This window comes from Cicer arietinum, chromosome 6 (genome assembly GCF_000331145.2).
Source record: "Cicer arietinum cultivar CDC Frontier isolate Library 1 chromosome 6, Cicar.CDCFrontier_v2.0, whole genome shotgun sequence".
In the NCBI taxonomy this organism is placed as follows: Eukaryota; Viridiplantae; Streptophyta; class Magnoliopsida; order Fabales; family Fabaceae; genus Cicer; species Cicer arietinum.
The window spans coordinates 39,841,725-39,843,816 of record NC_021165.2 but is presented as its reverse complement, the minus strand read 5'-3'; the positions used below and the strand labels follow the sequence as shown (position 1 = coordinate 39,843,816).

At 35.8% G+C, this 2,092-nt stretch overlaps 1 long non-coding RNA gene across 1 annotated transcript; it reads left to right on the top strand.

Annotated features, from left to right (window-relative positions):
* The first annotated feature begins 157 nt into the window (after positions 1-157).
* Positions 158-1,833, top strand: LOC101510099 (uncharacterized). The gene is made up of 3 exons (XR_189383.4): positions 158-242; positions 352-473; positions 1,682-1,833. It is a non-coding gene; the product is annotated as an uncharacterized lncRNA (long non-coding RNA).
* Positions 1,834-2,092: the final 259 nt, after the last annotated feature.

The window sequence follows — 2,092 nt, the reverse complement described above, 5'->3', positions numbered from 1 at the left end:
TTTTACTTGGTCCAAGTACTTATCTCTTTTAAACTTGCCTACGGACATCCTATGATCATAGAATTAGTATTCAAAAGTATTATTGGCGCGGCTGTTTATTAGGAAAAACAACTTGCATGAATTTCGTTTCAATTAACAAATATCATTCCTATATTCCTCTCGTTGAAACCTTCAAGAAGAACTACTCGATTGTGTGTTTCGGTGAAGTTGATGCCGGACCCTGTCGGCGCCCCAGTACGTCGGTGAGACCTTTTCTAATAACATGTTTCACGACGTTTTGAATATGTTTCTTCGCCTAATATTTTTATTAATTATATAATGCTGATTTTTATGCCTCGGGAAAATTATCAGCCACGTTTCATTGACTCTGCAAATTCGTCGATGCTTTTGGACTCGTTTGGACGTGTTGTCGACATCTCATGGTTGCTGAAAATCATTATGGTCCTTCTATCTTATGAAAGCGTCAAATTGAGGTATGGGGTGAGAATGAGTTCGAATGCATGAGTATAAATTAAGTGAGATGAACGGGAATACCGTATTTCCCACAATTCATTCGGGGCTCGCTACGTATGGCAGAAGGCCTTTGAGTAATAATTGACTAATGAGCAAACTTGAATTTTGTGAGGTTAAAATATGAATTAGAAACTTTTATAGGATGTTGTTTGATTTGATTTTTGAAGATCGTGTGATAGTTGAATTATTGTAGAATTGTGTATTTGATTCATTCTGTGTTTTGTTTATATCTATCCTTGATACTGATATATGATATAAAATGTGATGAATTGTAATTATTTGCCTTGCAATTGATGTGGTGTGTGTGAATGATCTAGTATTATTATTATATGTGAGTGTAGACCCTTTATTGTTTGAGATGACGTATCATGATGATAAATTATGAATGTAATGTATGACTATGGAAATCTGCAATGATGATGTGTGCTCCCTGACTCGTGATATTACCACCCTGATGAATATCATGAAATGCGTATTGTGTTTAATTGAATAGTGACGAATTCGACCCGTGCCAATGATGGTTCTCTTAATGGAGTAAGTAACCTAGGACAACGAGGGGAGAAAGTAGTTGTTGATAATTTTTGAAGTGGAGATTATTTGGTCATCATATAGGTAGGGCCTGACAAGCCTAGTGATTATGGGGAAGTACAACTGAATGAGCCTGATCGTGGCGGTCTACTGTTGAGCCTTAAGGCAAGATTGTTAGACCTTGGAGGTATTCGGGTGGGGAATTCCTAGGTGACTTGGAGGTAGCACTCCAAATGTCGGGAGCTACCACGCAACACACGTTTACCTCGACTGTCACGTATATGTGTCTCGGGTTGAGTTGAGGGATCTATGAGGACAGGGCCAATTTGAATTGTCCGTCCACTTGCGTGGTGGCATAGTATCGAGCCTCCTAACCAAGTACTTCAGAGTTAGAATGGTACCAAAGAAAGAGGAGGAGTCTAGAGTATAAGAGCATGCATAACATTACTTGATTTGTGTATTTACTTACTTGATGTTGTGGATTGTATCAATGTTTTACCTTGATTATTCTTGTTGGTTGTGATTTGATATGATACGGTGTTTAATATTTTTTTTCGTGTTCTTCTCAGTTATTTTATACTATTACATGTTTTCGAAGCTCACCCCTCGTTGCTTGTGTTTGGCGCTTGCGAGAGCGCAGTTATTTCAGGTTATCGATTGGGGATCCACGCTCTGAATAGGTGATATTGGGTGGGAGTAATTTTTCGTATTTTGTTGAGTTATGAACAATTTAGATTTTTGTAAATTTGATTGATCAATTGTGTTATTTTATCGGTTATTCAGAGGTAGAAATTAATTGTCTCTAAGTTTAGAACTTGCTTTTATATCAAAAGTATTTATTTAATGAACATCAACTATATTCGATATTAGGAATTTTTTTTATTGAAAATTTTTATGCAAGCATTTTGTGTAAGCGTGAATGTGACGTCTTGAACCTTAAAGTATTTAAAAAAAAAAAAATATATATATATATATATATATATATACTCTATTTTGGAACCGCTGCGAATCTCTTTAAAACTAGTGCATTTTACCTTTTTATTTCAATTTG